A 16833-nucleotide genomic window follows, 5' to 3' on the forward strand; every position below is an offset into this window, starting at 1 on the left:
TTCATAACCTCTGCGATTCTCTCTCTCTCTCTGTTTCTATTCTTCCCTCCGGCCCAGCTCACTCTGCAGGGCACACCCTGGATGTTCTATCTCCTCAGACCCCCCCTTCTATAACTCTCACAACACTCCTCTCTCTTCACTTTCTCCTTTCTCCTTTCTACCCACCTCTCTCTTCCCCGCAGGTCAAGCCGACTCCATCACTGCCACCTACCTTCTCGGTCATCTGCCCCATGAAGCATGTGTCAGTTGAGGCTTTCACTACTACTTTGTCTCCTCCTCCTGCACCTTTGGCTGACTCACACCCTGACACAGCCCCCTCTAACCTTCATCTCTCTATCTCTAACACTCTGTATGTCCTTGCCCCTGTCATGAGCATCTGCTTGAAGCCCAAATCCAAGTGCAACTCTTGGTACGATTCTGACCACGCCGCCCTCAAATGCAAGTGTTGGGCAGTGGAGAGGAAGAGGAGGGTGTTGGGCACTCCCCCTGGCAAACTGGCCTGCTGCCTGCTCCAAAGGCAGTACAGACTCTCTGTCCTCTCTAAGTCTACATCCAAGCCCACATCTCTGTGGCTTCTAACTCTTCAGCTGAACTTTTCAAAATCTGCAAGGAGCTGTCCAATCCTGCAGCAGTCTCTACCTCTCCTGGTCCCTCCCAACCCTCTGCATTGCCTTGGCCTCCCATTTCACTTCTAAACCTCAGGACATCCTGTCCACCCTCTCTTCCTCTACCTCCTCTTCCTCCACCTCTACCACTCCTGGCCCATCTGAGGCCGTCTCTCCTCCTCCTGTCTCCTCCTTTCCCCTGTTCACCCCTCACAATGTTTCTAGACAAGTCTGTTCTATGAAAGTCTCATCAATGCAGGTTCTCCTCTGCTCATCCAGCGCAATCAAGGACCACATTGACACCGTTGCTCATGCCTTGTCCGATTTCTGCAATCACTCCTTTGCCACTGCAACGTTCCCCTCCCTCCTTAAGCACTCTCTTGTGTACCCCCTTGTAAAGAAGCCCTAGGCCAATCCTTCCTCTCCTGCTAACTATCGCCCAATCTCCATCAATCCTTTCCTGGGCAAACTCTTGGAAAGGCTGGCCATCTCCCAGCTTAATCTACATACTGAATGTGTTGGTTGCCTCCATGACCACCAGTCTGGCTTCAGAACTGCTAGAAGCTGCTCTCCTAAACACCTGTGAAGACTTGCTCTCCAATGTTAAACTCTAATCTCCCTTCTTTCCTCATTTTCCTTGATCTATCCTCTGCTTTTGACACGGTCATCCATGCCATCCTGCTCAATCATCTCTGGGACAACCTGGGTATCACTGATCAGGCCCTGGCCTGGCTGACCTCCTTTCTCACCGACCGAATCTCTCAGGTCCAACTGGAGTCTTTCCTCTCTTGTATCTCTCTCTCTGCTTGTGGTGTTCCCCAGAGGTCTAACCTCTCTCCCTGGCTCTTCAACCACTACCTGGCACCTTTTGCCCACTGCATTGCTACTTTCTGCTCCAATATTCATTGTTATGTATTTGACACTCCGCTCTCTTTCAGGCTCTGCTCAGCCACCTCTGCTTCTTCTCTCATACCAGACTCTTTGGATGCAATTCAGGAATGGTGTGCTGCCAATGATCTCTGCCTTAATGCCAGTAAGACTGAGATCCTCCTCATTGGGACACCTGCTCCCTCCTTTCCTCTCTCTCTATCTGGCAGCCCACTCTGGGCCCTCTTCCGACTCCTTCCTGTGAGGCTAAGAACCTTGGTGTCATCGACTCTACCCTCTCCTTCTCTCTTCACATCTCTGACGTCTCTAAGAAGTCAAACTATCAGCTGCACCTCCTCCGAGGTATTCTTCCTTTGCTCACTTTCCCCCAGAAGCTCACTGTCTTCAGAGCTCTGCTCCTCTCTGGGCTGGACTATTGCAACAGCCTCTTTCTAAATCTTCCTGCCTATACTCTTCGACCTTTACAACTTATCCAGAACAGGACTGCAAGACTTGTCCTTGGCCTCAAGCCCAGGGATCGTATCTCTCCAGCTCTGAAATCTCTTCACTGGCTCCACCTGGCTAGAAGAATCAAGTTCAAGACCCTCTGTATCGTCAACAAGACTTTCTGGGGCTTGGGCCTGCTCTACTTCCAACTCTCTCTTCCAAAACATTGTCCTTCTCGAGCTCTCTTGCTCATCCACCTCCATCTTTCTGAGGATTAGATGCTTCTCCAAGCAGAAAGTTGGGGGCAGATCTATCTCCTTGGCTGGGGCCGCTCTCTGGAACAGCCTCCCTTCCCCTCTCAAACTTGAGCAGAACCACCTCCGGTTCCGGATGCAACTCAAGACCTTCCTTTTCACTTCCACTTTCTCTCTTCCTCTCCCCTGCTGATGAACCAGACTGCTTTGCACACTGGCCTCCGGGTCACCCTCTGAACCCTGGCCCAGGCTGCTGCATGTCCAGTTGCCCTCGCACTGCTTCCCGGCTCCCCAGCACTTAAGGGTCTGTATCTGCAACCCTACAACTGCACTTATGAGCCACCCGCTGGCTGCACTTGTGAGTTAACTGCACTTCCCCCATCCCCTCTCCTGGCACTTTTCCCCTTCCCTCTTCCCTGCACTTGCACAATCTGATTGACACAAGGCCTAGTGAGATCGTTATTTTGTCCACCCTTTGTTTCCCCTCCCTTGTCTTGTCGCGCCTAGAAAGACTTGCGCACAGGCACGTTATAAATTCCACATCATATCATCATATGACACTGACACAAGAGTTACAATTTCAAAACATTTATTAGATTTGTGGGGTTTGGAAAAACTCCTACTTTGCTCTATAGTTATGATGGGAGTGGTCTCTACCATCAAATAATAAAGAAAACACAGTCCTAGTCCGTCTCTGTCAAATCGAAATGGCCTATAATAACAAAATCGAATGCCAGCCCTATCTCTTATACAAAAAGTGTGTAATGGGGAATATGTATGCAAAAAAACCGCCAGTGGTATACCATAAAGAATCAAGATGGCTGAGGTAGCTCTCCTTCCCACATTGGAAAACACAGAATAAGGTGGCCCCCATAGGCAGGATGACACACTCTGGCTCAGGTTATCAAGAAGCAGTTCAAAACATCGGTCAAGGCCCGCTTGGACTGCCATGTTAAAGTCACTGGTTTTCTAGTTCACCAAAGTTCTTTCACAGTTCAAAAAAAGGTTCACATAGGCCTCCCTCTGTCGAGCTCCGACCTCTTAAAGCAGAAAGTTCACATAGGTCTCCCTCGGTCAGGCTCGGACCTTTCAATAAATCATAGTTCAACAAAATGTTCACATAGCTCTCCCTCTGTTGGGCTCGGACCTCTCAAAGCAAAAAGTACCTGATTCAACATAGATCTCCCGGAGGCGTTCTCGAAACTCGCATCACAGCACTTGCAGGGGTTCCCTTCCCCAAGCTTTATTCACATTCATTAGGGGTTTCCTTCCCCTAACTTATTTCACATGATAGGTCTGCCTCAGTCGGGCTCAGACCTTTCACCAATGTCGAAGACTTTCGAATGAGCAAGGCTTTTAATATGGACCTCCGCAGGACCACTTTCACTTTCGCTTCCACTCTCTTTTTGTGTTACTTTCCCCAGTGTCTCTTGGCCTTGGTAGCTCTGTACCATAAGAAAAAAGTTAAAAGAAATCTTCCTCTTCAAGCATTCACTTACCTTTTGTCAAGCTGATTGGCCCGAGAGGACCGCGTACCTGTAGTCTTGGTGGTTGGTCTCGCAGAGGTCGCCAGTCTGGAGTCCAGGAACTGATGAGATAGCGGCACGAGGAATCAGCCTCTCCACCACCCAAATGAGGAACTGGGTGAAGGATGGACCAACCCCCAATGTCACAAAGGCACTCTCCCAGGTAAGCGTGACAAGAGGATGTAGGCTCAGATGGAGGGAACCATAGTCCAGGTAGAGCTTGTTGTCCAGACCATGAATCTTCCAAGAACCTCAGTGCAGCGACAGTTGATAGATAGACCAGTGTAGCAGAAAGGTATTCGTAGTAGGCAAAGGAGCTTGGCTGGTGCAGATAGTTCCAATGGTACACAGGATGAGATTCGGAGTCAGGCAAGACAGGAAAGAGTGAGGACAGTTGGAACTAGTTGTCTGGCCAATTAGAGAACTGTAGGAACGTGCCCAAGATGGAACAGGGGGAATGCAGGCTAGTGTGGGATAAGTCCCCTCTACACAATGATGACTCAGGACAGAACTCCGGAATGGGCTGAGGGAAGACTGACCCAGGGCAAAACCTAGGTAGTAGCTGGAGGCTGGCTGGCCCAGGGCCGAACCCAGGTGAGGATTGAAGGCAGGCAGGCCCAGAACAGGACCCGGATAAGAACTGGAGTCAGGCTGGCCCAGGGCAGGCCACAGGTAAGGACTGGAGGCAGGCAGGCCCAGGACAGGCCACAGGTAAGGCCGGAGGCAGGCAGGCCCAGGACAGGCCACAGGTAAGGCTGGAGGCAGACAGGCCCAGGACAGGCCACAGGTAAGGCTGGAGGCAAGCAGGTAGGCCCAGGACAGGCCACAGGTAAGGCTGGAGGCAGGTAGGCCCAGGACAGGCCACAGGTAAGGCTGGAGGCAGGTAGGCCCAGGACAGGCCACAGGTAAGGCTGGGCAGGAACAACGAGGAAAGCGAAGCAAACCGCGTTGAGACGCGGGCAGCTTTGACTAGCGGCCTCTTTTATGGGCCGCCGGCGCCCGAGAGGCCTGGAACGCAAACCGTTCCGTTTCCGGGCGCCGGCGAACCCAGAACGAGGCTTGGAAGGCAAGCCCCCACGGCGCATGCGCGGAACCGAGAGAGAGGACCTCCGCGCATGCGCCGAAGGCCGCCGGCCCTGTAATCCGTTGCTCCCCTCCCGGCGAGTCCCCAGACGCGAACGCGCGGGTAGACTCGCCAGGAGGAAATGGGAGCGGCAGACCCCAGTCTCCCGCGTGACATGACACTATGCCCCCTCCCAGGAAGACCCGGGGCCCCAGGCTTCCAGGGAAACCGTACGTAGAACTCACGTATCAGCCGGGGAGCATGCACGTGCTGGCGCGGTTCCCAGGTACGATCACAGGCCGGGTACCCCTTCCAGTCAACCAAATAGTGGAGCACCCCTCTACGGTACCGGGCATCACAGATCTCGTGTACCTCAAACTCAGGGCCCCCCTGCACCAAAACAGAGGCCGGACGAGGAGAGGTGCGGCCATAATCATCGACCACATAGGGTTTTAACAGGGACACGTGAAAAACGGGATGTACACGCCAGGAAGAGGGTAGGTGAAGACGGAAGGCTACAGAGGACAACCGTTTGGTGATAACAAAGGGTCCCAAATATCGAGGGGCCAGTTTGACGGGCAGATTGCGGAGAGGCAGGTTCTTTGAGGACAACCACACCTTGTCGCCCTCCTGGAAATTAGGTTCTGCACTCCTCTTCCTGTCTGCCTGTCTCTTCATCCGATCCTTGGCTTCACTTAAGATCTTGTGTGCAAGTTCTTGCTGTTCCCGGATGTGTAAGACCAGACCATCAGCAGAGGGAACAGTACTAGACGGAACTGGTTGAAAAGGCATTAACCGAGGATGTAGACCAGTGGAACAGAAGAATGGGCTGACTCCAATGGAGGCATGAACAGTGTTGTTGTAGGATACTTCGGCCAGATCTAGCCCACCTTTCCAATTAGACTGTGTGGCATTGGCAAAACAGCGGAGGTACCCCTCCAAAGTCTGATTGGTCCTTTCGGTTAGCCCATTTGTCTGTGGGTGATAGCCTGAGCTTAGAGCTCTATGTATTCCCAGATGACCACACACCTGTCTCCAAAATGATGAAAGAAACTGGGTACCTCTATCCGATATGATTTTCTCCGGTAGGCCGTGCAACCGGTAGATGTCGTGCAGAAACGCTGAAGCCATTTGAGTAGCTGTAGGGATTTTCCGGAATGGGATGAAATGGGCCAGTTTGGTGAAGCTGTCCACAACCACCATTATACAGGTGTACCCTTCAGATGGAGGCAAATCCACAATGAAATCGGTGGCGATGGTATGCCATGGATAGGGAGCCACTTCGGTGGGCATTAACAAACCCAATGGTCGTCTTCTGGGAACCTTGCACTGGGCACATATTGGACAACTGTCAATGTACTTCTGGACCTCGGTCGCCCAACCAGGCCACCAGAACTGTCGGGATATCAACTCTCGAGTGGCTCTGACCCCGCGATGTCCTCCTATGGGTGAATCATGGAATCCGTGTAGAATGCCCCTTCTAATGGCTCCTCTGGGTATGTAGAGTCTTCTTCGAAAAAACAACAGTCCGTCTCGTTCTGATACTAGTTGCCGACTAAGAAGGGACGTTCTTTCTGGATCCGACCGAGTGGCTTCCGCGATGGACTTAAGGTGAGAGGACAAGGCCAGCAGAAAATGGCGAGGAGAAATCAGTGGCTGTTCTGGACAGGGCGTCCCATCTACGTTTTCCAGGGACCTGGAAAGCGCATCCGCTTTCGTATTGGAGGTTCCCGGGATATAAGTAACATGGAACTCAAACGGAGAGAAGAAGAAGGCCCACCGGGCTTGACGAGGAGTCCGACATTGCAGAGAGCGAAGATATTGCAGATTGCGATGGTCTGTCCGCACCTCCACAGAAAAGCGTGCTCCGAGGAGAAAATGTCTCCATTCCTCGAATGCGGTCTTGATGGCTAACAGTTCCCTTTCAATCACCGCGTAGTTTCGTTCGCTGGGACTCAACTTGCGAGAATAATAGGCTACTGGATGTTCTACCAACGTGATAGGATCTTTCTGAAGAAGGACTGCCCCTACAGCAAAGCTGGAAGCATCGGCCTCCACTATGTAAGGCAACTCTTCCTGGGGATGGCGCAGGATCGGGGCAGCCATAAAGGCCGACTTCAATACGTCGAAAGCCCGGGAAGCCACGAGATCCCATTCGAACGTGATCTTGCTGCTGGTTAGCCTGGTGAGGGGCGCCGAGATCTGTGAGAACTGTGGGATAAAGCGCCTGTAAAAGTTTGCGAATCCCAGGAAGCGTTGGAGAGCCTTGATATCGTGTGGATGTCTCCATTCTTGTATGGCTCGCACCTTCTTGGGATCCATCCCAATGCCTTCTTGATTGATAACAAATCCCAAGAATTCAATGCTGGGTTGGTGAAAGCTACATTTCTCCGCTTTGGCGAACAGGTTATTGACGGACAGCCGATGAAGGACCTCACGAACATGTTCCACATGCTCGTCTAAGGATTTAGAGAATATCAATATGTCGTCCAGATAAACCCAAACGGATAACCCTAACAGGTCACCAAAGATGTAGTCCATGAATCGTTGAAAAACAGCGGGAGCATTACATAGGCCGAAAGGCATAACCCTGTATTCAAAATGCCCAAAAGATGTCTTGAAAGCTGTCTTCCACTCGTCCCCACTCCTGATGCGCACCAAATGATAAGCTCCGCGGAGGTCCAATTTGGAGAAGATTCGCGCAGTATGCAGGGTTTCAAGGATGCTGCGAATTAAGGGTAAAGGATACCGGTCCTTGGCTGTTATGTCATTCAACTGCCGGTAGTCGACACAGGGTCTCAATGTACCTTCTTTTTTCTTTACAAAAAACAGGGGGAATCCTGCAGGCGATTTCGATGGCACAATGTACCCCTTTTCTAGACTCTCCGACAAATACTCCTGAAGAACTAGCTTCTCGTCACGTGTCAAAGCATATAGTTTCCCATGGGGAATAACGTGGTCCGGTAGCAGGTCAATGGAGCAATCAAAAGAACGGTGTGGAGGAAGGGGTATGTTGCCAGGTTCAGAAAACACATGTTTGAATTCGGAATATTCCTGTGGGACCAGAGACGTGGAACATAGATGAACCCCATTGCTGTCCGTTATTAGAGAAGTCGAGACGGTCCTGGTGGGAACGGGTAGCTTGCATTCTTGAGCACACCGTTCGGATGAAAAGGTCAAGGTCTGGGTTCTCCAGTCTATCAAAGGATTGTGGTGTTGCAACCAAGGTAATCCCAAAACCATCTTGTAGTTCGGTGACTTGATAACATCAAAGGCTAGTTCCTCGTAATGATCAGCAATCAGAAGGGCCAGTCCAACTGTGAACTGACTAACGGGTCCAGAAGACAAGGGAGTACCATCAATAAGCTCCACCGACAGAGGCGTGTGTCTGGAAACGAGTGGTATCTTATGTCTGGTGACGAACGTTTCGTCGATGTAATTGCCGGAAGCCCCACAGTCCAGTAGACCGGATACTTCCAGGTTCTTGTCTGGTAGTTTAATTCGGACCTTCAGGGTCTGTAGTACCGCTGGTTGCATGGGCAGACGTATAGAACAAATAACAGAAGGGTCTGAGGAAGGAATGGGACCTGTCGTTGCCCTTCCTGTATACGACAGGTCTCCTAGTTTCCCGACTTCTTCTTCTGCGGACGCAAAGGACACGTACCCAAATAATGTCCAGCTGCTCCACAGTAAAGACACAAACGCAAAGACCTCCTTCGTTTCTTCTCTTCTTCCGTCAAAGGTCCCCTCATGGCTCCTACTTGCATGGGCTCAGGTCCGGACTCGGTCGACCCAAACGAACCAGCAGGTGTGTTGGTTGTCCGGGGACCGCTTCTGTCAAGCCGACGTCTCTCAGCCTTTCGTTCGGCTAGCCTTTGGTCAATACGGAGTACTTGATCGATCAAGAGTTGAAGGCTCTCTGGTTCAGGGATGTGAAGTAACTCATCCTTGTACTCCTCTCTCAGGCCTCGACGAAACAGTGTCTTCTGTGTAATTTCGGGCCACTGGGAGTCAGTAGCCAAAAGTCGGAAACGGCTGATGTAGGTGATGACGTCATTGCTTCCCTGTTTGTAGTCCATCAATTGATTCTGTGCAACGGAGGCCAGGTTCGGCGTCTGAAATACCTCAAGAAAGGCCTTTTCAAAGGCAGCAAAGTCATTCAAAATAGGACTGTTCGTAACCACAAACGGAGTTGCCCAAGCTAATGCGTTCCCAGTTAGGTTCCCCAAGATGTAACCAATCTTGGCCCTATCAGTGTTGAAGTAGGTAGACCTGAAGAGAAAGTGTATTCTGCAGTGGTTACAAAACTCCGCCACCCGTCTAGGGTCTCCGTCGAATTTGATGGGTGTAGTATGAGCCAATGATCCCTCTCCTTGAGAGGTACTAGGTGCTCCTTGCGTTATCATTTGTCGTAATGTTTGATTCTCCTGACGCAGGGCGGTCATCTCGGCCCTGAGCGCTAGCAACTCGTTCCTCATGTCCTGCGATTCATCCATCTCTGAATCAGGAGGAAGGCGTCTCAATCTGTCAAGCTGATTGGCCCGAGAGGACCGCGTACCTGTAGTCTTGGTGGTTGGTCTCGCAGAGGTCGCCAGTCTGGAGTCCAGGAACTGATGAGATAGCGGCACGAGGAATCAGCCTCTCCACCACCCAAATGAGGAACTGGGTGAAGGATGGACCAACCCCCAATGTCACAAAGGCACTCTCCCAGGTAAGCGTGACAAGAGGATGTAGGCTCAGATGGAGGGAACCATAGTCCAGGTAGAGCTTGTTGTCCAGACCATGAATCTTCCAAGAACCTCAGTGCAGCGACAGTTGATAGATAGACCAGTGTAGCAGAAAGGTATTCGTAGTAGGCAAAGGAGCTTGGCTGGTGCAGATAGTTCCAATGGTACACAGGATGAGATTCGGAGTCAGGCAAGACAGGAAAGAGTGAGGACAGTTGGAACTAGTTGTCTGGCCAATTAGAGAACTGTAGGAACGTGCCCAAGATGGAACAGGGGGAATGCAGGCTAGTGTGGGATAAGTCCCCTCTACACAATGATGACTCAGGACAGAACTCCGGAATGGGCTGAGGGAAGACTGACCCAGGGCAAAACCTAGGTAGTAGCTGGAGGCTGGCTGGCCCAGGGCCGAACCCAGGTGAGGATTGAAGGCAGGCAGGCCCAGAACAGGACCCGGATAAGAACTGGAGTCAGGCTGGCCCAGGGCAGGCCACAGGTAAGGACTGGAGGCAGGCAGGCCCAGGACAGGCCACAGGTAAGGCCGGAGGCAGGCAGGCCCAGGACAGGCCACAGGTAAGGCTGGAGGCAGACAGGCCCAGGACAGGCCACAGGTAAGGCTGGAGGCAAGCAGGTAGGCCCAGGACAGGCCACAGGTAAGGCTGGAGGCAGGTAGGCCCAGGACAGGCCACAGGTAAGGCTGGAGGCAGGTAGGCCCAGGACAGGCCACAGGTAAGGCTGGGCAGGAACAACGAGGAAAGCGAAGCAAACCGCGTTGAGACGCGGGCAGCTTTGACTAGCGGCCTCTTTTATGGGCCGCCGGCGCCCGAGAGGCCTGGAACGCAAACCGTTCCGTTTCCGGGCGCCGGCGAACCCAGAACGAGGCTTGGAAGGCAAGCCCCCACGGCGCATGCGCGGAACCGAGAGAGAGGACCTCCGCGCATGCGCCGAAGGCCGCCGGCCCTGTAATCCGTTGCTCCCCTCCCGGCGAGTCCCCAGACGCGAACGCGCGGGTAGACTCGCCAGGAGGAAATGGGAGCGGCAGACCCCAGTCTCCCGCGTGACATGACACCTTTTCACTTCCCCTTTTGCCGGGGTTAATCTCAACCATTAAGCATTCAGAGTTCATTCACTTTGCGGCTTCAATTCAGGTGTCAAAGTTAATACCACAGGCTTGGCCTCACCTCCCCAACTCTGTCGTTCACCCGGGAGGTTTGCTGACGTCCTTGAAACACAATGCAGTCTTCTTGTTTGGAATTTAGCTCTCTCCTGGTTTTTTGGAGGCAACAACCTCCTGCAGGGAACTTCAGGGTTTCCCAACATTTCAAATATACAAAAAAAGGTAGCAGGCGCCCCTCTCTCGAAAGAACAAGGCATGATAACCTGTTCAGTGGTTATAAACCACATTGAGAGTTCGCAGCCATTGCTTTTTGCTCACTGTACCTTTCACAGATGGGAAATATCCATTTGCATATCAGTCTTTGTCCCGCCCAGTACCTACAGCAACCACATACACGTGTTTCAGCCTTGTTGGGCATCATCAGTGAGGTGAAGCTGAGCCTCTCTAAGCACACCCATCACTCAACCATCTCCTCCTCCTCCTCCACGTCCTCCTCCACTGCATCCAGTGCCTCATCACCTGCACAAATTAAAATAAAACATGAATACACAAGTTAATAGCATAGACCCCACACATAGGTATTACAATGTTGTCAGCCAACAAATGAACCTGCCATGTCACACATGACTCAAACTCAGGCACTCACATAGTGTCAATTAAATGGAAGGGGAGCCTGAAAGCAGACACGGATGCGTGTCAAAGGGCAAAATAACACATGTACTGCATGCTGCATAGGTCAAGGAGGGTGAAGCAGTAGCTCCTACTCTGTGAGGCTTAGGGGGCAGCCAGCCAGTGCAGTGACCTCAGTTGGTCAAGGAGGGTGAAGCAGTAGCTCCTACTGTGTGAGGCTTAGGGGGGCAGACAGCCAGTGCAGTGACCTAAGATGGTCCAGGAGGGTGAACCAGTAGTTCCGACTGTGTGAGGCTTAGGGTAGAAGCCAGCCAGTGCAGTTGCCTATGATGGTCAAGGTGGGTGAAGCAGTAATCCCTACTGTGTGAGGCTTAGGGGGCAGCCAGCCAGTGCAGTGACCTAAGATTGTCAAGGAGGGTGCAGCAATAGCTACTACTGTGTGAGGCTTAGGGTGGTAGCCAGCCAGTGCAGTGACCTAAAAAGGTCAAGGAGGGTGAATCAGTAGTTCCGACTGTGTGAAGCTTAGGGTAGAAGCCAGCCAGTGCAGTTGCCTACGATGGTCAAGGTGGGTGAAGCAGTAATCCCTAATGTGTGAGGCTTAGGGGGCAGCCAGCCAGTGCAGTGACCTAAGATTGTCAAGGAGGGTGCAGCAATAGCTACTACTGTGTGAGGCTTAGGGTGGTAGCCAGCCAGTGCAGTGACCTCCTAAAATGGTCCAGGAGGATGCAGCAGCAGTCCCTACTTTGTCAGGCTTAGGGGGGGAACCAGCTAGTGCAGTGACCAAAGATGATCAAGGAGGGTGAAGCAGTAGTTCCTACTGTGTGAGGCTTAGGGGGGCAGCCAGCCAGTGCAGTGACCTAAAAAGGTCAAGGAGGGTGAAGCAGTAGCTCCTACTGTGTGAGGCTAAGGGGGGGGGAGCCAGTGCAGAGACCTAAAATGGTCAAGGAGGGTGAAGCAGTAGCTCCTACTTTGTGGGGCTTAGGGGGGCAGCCAGCCAGTGCAGTATGTAAGATGGTCAAGGAGGGTCAAGCAGTAGCTCCTACTGTGTGAGGCTTAGGCTGGTAGCTGTTACACTCACCTGACCAGAGGCGTTGGGGTACGGTTGCAGCCTTCCCTGAACTTGAATCGCCCTCTTCAGGCCTCTCCGTCAGCTCAGTAGAAAAGCTGTGAGCGATGGTAAGCGGTGATGCTGCTCCTGTGTGGAGATAAGAGTGTGTTGAGTGCGCCAATCTGTGATTGTTGTACCTCTCGAACCCTTCACTCCAAAGTACGGTTTCTGTGAGCATACGCCGGCCCATAAAGCCCACCTGTGAATTATGGAAGATAAGCTCTCCGTCCCGCTACTTCTGGCAGGGGCGCGTCGAATGAGATCTAGTTCCTTCACTGATCCCTGATAAGGATTAGTCCAGTTCAGCTGTGACTATGCTTCTCCTTATGATTGGTAAGTCTTTCTTGAGCTGTTGCGATGCTGTTCGTTCTGTTTAATGTCTCTATATGCTGCTCCTATTTATGCCTGCAATAATGTCTCTCTTCTGTTTTCTTCCCTTAGATGGAAATGCGGCCTCAATGCAGCTGTGAGACGCGAGACGCGGCCGGATGGAAGATGGATGCTACTGCAATGTTCGACAGCAGGTAAGTGATGGTTTAAGGAAAAGCACGAACTATGGCGAAGCGCAACCTTAAACTGACTGTTTTTTCGATGTCTAACCTTATCTTCTGTTTTTCCTTGCAGGTGCTGCTGTTGACGATGGACCATGTCGTGCTGCGTTGCCAAGATGAAGATTTTGGCGTTCCGGAAAGTGTAAAGATGAATACTTGGTTCACCAAAGAGATGTACAGGTAAGAACAGCTTCCCCCAGTTGGTAAGTATGCTGGCAGGAAGCAGGATGTCCAGGAAGCAGGGTCTTCAAAGGTAAGTCGGACCTCAGGTGACAGTGAGCGTTACGCTGCTTGCAAGTGCAGAACAACACGAAGCGCCTGTCTTGAGGATCGGGGCAGCTTATATAACTGAGATCGTGGGCACGCCCATTAGGAGCGGTTTACCAGCCACTCCCTGCCACTCCTAGAGAGTGAGCACGTGTGAAGGCAACCACTTGGGCTGCTTAATGGATGGAATGTTCAAGGTTAATGCATCTGAAGTGATATGTCCATAATAAAAGCTTTTTGGTATTAAATGGATGTTCTTGTTTACTTTTGTTTATGAGCCTGGTGCCAAGGGCGCCAGGACGGTGTCCACCCAGGTCTCCTGTGCATGCTACCCCTGCATGCCTGTGCCCCCGAGTTCATGACCATGACAGTAGCCAGCCAGTGCAGTGACCTAAGATGGTCAAGGAGGGTGCAACAGTAGCTCCTACTGTGTGAGGCTTAGAGGAGCAGCCAGCCAGTGCAGTGATGTAAGATGGCCAAGGAGGGTGCAGCAGTAGCTCCTACTGTGTGAGGCTTGAGGGGGGAGGGGGGTGCCAGCCAGTGCAATGACCTAAGATAGTGAAGGAGGGTTTCCTGTAAGACCTTGATTTGGATGTACTCGGTCCCAACAGGACTTGGTGCAAAGCCAGCTCTGTCACGAGTTTCAACACTCTTCTTCCCGATGGATACAAAATCCTCTCTGAAACCAGAACCAACTGTCCCAGTGGGGGTGTAGCCTTGATTTCCCAGAGTAGATCCCTGCTTCGATCATTCCAATACAGCATTACTCTTCCTTTGAACGCCTGGTCTGCAGCCTCTCCATCTCTCCTGGCCTCTCTCTCAATGTGGGCACTATCTACTGGCCGCCTGCCCAGGTCGCCCTCTTCTTCTCGGCATGGGCTGACCTCTCCTGCTCGCTCCTTGCTCCTACCACCCAACTTGTCCTCCTCTGAGACTTGAAAATCCACCTTCTTCACAACTCTTTCATAACCTCTGCGATTCTCTCTCTCTCTCTGTTTCTATTCTTCCCTCCGGCCCAGCTCACTCTGCAGGGCACACCCTGGATGTTCTATCTCCTCAGACCCCCCCTTCTATAACTCTCACAACACTCCTCTCTCTTCACTTTCTCCTTTCTCCTTTCTACCCACCTCTCTCTTCCCCGCAGGTCAAGCCGACTCCATCACTGCCACCTACCTTCTCGGTCATCTGCCCCATGAAGCATGTGTCAGTTGAGGCTTTCACTACTACTTTGTCTCCTCCTCCTGCACCTTTGGCTGACTCACACCCTGACACAGCCCCCTCTAACCTTCATCTCTCTATCTCTAACACTCTGTATGTCCTTGCCCCTGTCATGAGCATCTGCTTGAAGCCCAAATCCAAGTGCAACTCTTGGTACGATTCTGACCACGCCGCCCTCAAATGCAAGTGTTGGGCAGTGGAGAGGAAGAGGAGGGTGTTGGGCACTCCCCCTGGCAAACTGGCCTGCTGCCTGCTCCAAAGGCAGTACAGACTCTCTGTCCTCTCTAAGTCTACATCCAAGCCCACATCTCTGTGGCTTCTAACTCTTCAGCTGAACTTTTCAAAATCTGCAAGGAGCTGTCCAATCCTGCAGCAGTCTCTACCTCTCCTGGTCCCTCCCAACCCTCTGCATTGCCTTGGCCTCCCATTTCACTTCTAAACCTCAGGACATCCTGTCCACCCTCTCTTCCTCTACCTCCTCTTCCTCCACCTCTACCACTCCTGGCCCATCTGAGGCCGTCTCTCCTCCTCCTGTCTCCTCCTTTCCCCTGTTCACCCCTCACAATGTTTCTAGACAAGTCTGTTCTATGAAAGTCTCATCAATGCAGGTTCTCCTCTGCTCATCCAGCGCAATCAAGGACCACATTGACACCGTTGCTCATGCCTTGTCCGATTTCTGCAATCACTCCTTTGCCACTGCAACGTTCCCTTCCCTCCTTAAGCACTCTCTTGTGTACCCCCTTGTAAAGAAGCCCTAGGCCAATCCTTCCTCTCCTGCTAACTATCGCCCAATCTCCATCAATCCTTTCCTGGGCAAACTCTTGGAAAGGCTGGCCATCTCCCAGCTTAATCTACATACTGAATGTGTTGGTTGCCTCCATGACCACCAGTCTGGCTTCAGAACTGCTAGAAGCTGCTCTCCTAAACACCTGTGAAGACTTGCTCTCCAATGTTAAACTCTAATCTCCCTTCTTTCCTCATTTTCCTTGATCTATCCTCTGCTTTTGACACGGTCATCCATGCCATCCTGCTCAATCATCTCTGGGACAACCTGGGTATCACTGATCAGGCCCTGGCCTGGCTGACCTCCTTTCTCACCGACCGAATCTCTCAGGTCCAACTGGAGTCTTTCCTCTCTTGTATCTCTCTCTCTGCTTGTGGTGTTCCCCAGAGGTCTAACCTCTCTCCCTGGCTCTTCAACCACTACCTGGCACCTTTTGCCCACTGCATTGCTTCTTTCTGCTCCAATATTCATTGTTATGTATTTGACACTCCGCTCTCTTTCAGGCTCTGCTCAGCCACCTCTGCTTCTTCTCTCATACCAGACTCTTTGGATGCAATTCAGGAATGGTGTGCTGCCAATGATCTCTGCCTTAATGCCAGTAAGACTGAGATCCTCCTCATTGGGACACCTGCTCCCTCCTTTCCTCTCTCTCTATCTGGCAGCCCACTCTGGGCCCTCTTCCGACTCCTTCCTGTGAGGCTAAGAACCTTGGTGTCATCGACTCTACCCTCTCCTTCTCTCTTCACATCTCTGACGTCTCTAAGAAGTCAAACTATCAGCTGCACCTCCTCCGAGGTATTCTTCCTTTGCTCACTTTCCCCCAGAAGCTCACTGTCTTCAGAGCTCTGCTCCTCTCTGGGCTGGACTATTGCAACAGCCTCTTTCTAAATCTTCCTGCCTATACTCTTCGACCTTTACAACTTATCCAGAACAGGACTGCAAGACTTGTCCTTGGCCTCAAGCCCAGGGATCGTATCTCTCCAGCTCTGAAATCTCTTCACTGGCTCCACCTGGCTAGAAGAATCAAGTTCAAGACCCTCTGTATCGTCAACAAGACTTTCTGGGGCTTGGGCCTGCTCTACTTCCAACTCTCTCTTCCAAAACATCGTCCTTCTTGAGCTCTCTTGCTCATCCACCTCCATCTTTCTGAGGATTAGATGCTTCTCCAAGCAGAAAGTTGGGGGCAGATCTATCTCCTTGGCTGGGGCCGCTCTCTGGAACAGCCTCCCTTCCCCTCTCAAACTTGAGCAGAACCACCTCCGGTTCCGGATGCAACTCAAGACCTTCCTTTTCACTTCCACTTTCTCTCTTCCTCTCCCCTGCTGATGAACCAGACTGCTTTGCACACTGGCCTCCGGGTCACCCTCTGAACCCTGGCCCAGGCTGCTGCATGTCCAGTTGCCCTCGCACTGCTTCCCGGCTCCCCAGCACTTAAGGGTCTGTATCTGCAACCCTACAACTGCACTTATGAGCCACCCGCTGGCTGCACTTGTGAGTTAACTGCACTTCCCCCATCCCCTCTCCTGGCACTTTTCCCCTTCCCTCTTCCCTGCACTTGCACAATCTGATTGACACAAGGCCTAGTGAGATCGTTATTTTGTCCACCCTTTGTTTCCCCTTCCTTGTCTTGTCGCGCCTAGAAAGACTTGCGCACAGGCACGTTATAAATTCC

The 16833-nt window shown here is 51.9% G+C and overlaps 1 pseudogene; it reads left to right on the forward strand.

Annotated features, from left to right (window-relative positions):
* LOC138563375 (zinc finger protein 91-like) overlaps window positions 1–16833 on the forward strand; it is a 252131-nt pseudogene that overhangs the window by 102880 nt on the left and 132418 nt on the right.

The sequence above is a fragment of the Ambystoma mexicanum genome, chromosome 1q, assembly GCF_040938575.1.
Source record: "Ambystoma mexicanum isolate Mex_15411 chromosome 1q, UKY_AmexF1_1, whole genome shotgun sequence".
Classification (NCBI taxonomy): Eukaryota; Metazoa; Chordata; class Amphibia; order Caudata; family Ambystomatidae; genus Ambystoma; species Ambystoma mexicanum.